The following is a 1,450-nucleotide window of genomic DNA, read 5'->3' on the forward strand; positions in this document are numbered from 1 at the left end:
GCCGGTGACTGCCAACCAGAGGTCTCATGACTTCGAATACCCACCGACCACTAGTTTATTACCATTTCTGTCCTTCATATACGCGCTGATGGGTGGGCCCTATGGTAATCTGCACTGCTGAATGTGGACCATTTGATTGGTTAATTGATCGTGTTGTCAACAAACTACGGAGCTGTATGGTGAGCCAGTGACCGTATGATCACCCTAAAATATACTCCTATTTTATTAACACAGTACAGACTCAAATTACCATTTCTTTCTTTCATATACGGGCTGACAGGTGGGCCCCACGGTTACGCGCCCCGATGGTGCAACACTAGTTGTGCCGTTTGACTGGTCAATTGATTGTGTCATCAACAAAATATGGAGTTGTACGGGTGAGCCAGTGGTAGTATAATCATGACATGTATTTGTTCAACACAGTACAGACGCAAGGGCTCATATATACACGCAAGCACTCACCACTATAAGCGCACACACGCGAACCCTACCCCTATGAGCACCTTCGAGAGAGTGGGCCAGCATATATGATCTTGAGATTTTACGAAGTCACCATAGGTGCCTCGTAGTCGAGTGGAACGTCTCCTCCCACTGAACGTACATCGCCGTAAAATACTAAAATTAACACAAAATAAATGCAAGCACCGGGACTTTAACCTTGGTGGGCTCAAGAAACCACTTCCTCTAACCATCCAACCACATGTTGGTTAGCACGACAAAATGTATGTGGTGACCATCATGAGCTTATTCTGAAGTCCAGTGACCATATCGTGCTTTCGCTTCAAATACAATGACCGTAAGTGTCGTCAACAAAATACGGAGCACGCATCAAATGCAAAGTTCGTTAGTGTCATCAACAAAATATGGAGACGTATCGTGAGCTAGATACTGTTGTACTATTGTATATGCTTATTTTCTTAGTGGCCGGTTGTGTGTGTGGTGTGGTGGGCACATCATTCCTAGTTGTGGTGGGTCAGCATGAAGACTCATGGGTCGGTTCCATCCTGCGCCACATATAGGTTGGACCGAGGCGTGTTATACGGAGACCCATGTGGAGGACTCGGTGTACAACATGAAGCTACCAGAGTCGCGGAGGACTCTATCCCCACTGGTGATAAGCCGACTATATATGATTTGTAACCCTAGGCCCTTAGTATGTTCTACAAGCTTGGGGGCTAGTTCGTCGATAGTATACACACACACACAATGCCTGGTATTCACGTGTACTTTGTACACACCCCTATCACTAATATACAGTACCAGGAGTAGGCTCTTTCTTCAACTGCAAGGGTCCAATCCGAACTAGGGTAAAACTTTGCCTTGTATTACCATCCAGCCTAACAGCCAGGGATATCCTACCGAATGATATGATGAAATCATATCTGCCAACTACTATTAGAGAGGTGTGTCGAGGGGGGGGGGGAATGTGTGCGAGAGAGGCCTAAAGATA

Source organism: Triticum dicoccoides, chromosome 3B (assembly GCF_002162155.2).
Source record: "Triticum dicoccoides isolate Atlit2015 ecotype Zavitan chromosome 3B, WEW_v2.0, whole genome shotgun sequence".
In the NCBI taxonomy this organism is placed as follows: Eukaryota; Viridiplantae; Streptophyta; class Magnoliopsida; order Poales; family Poaceae; genus Triticum; species Triticum dicoccoides.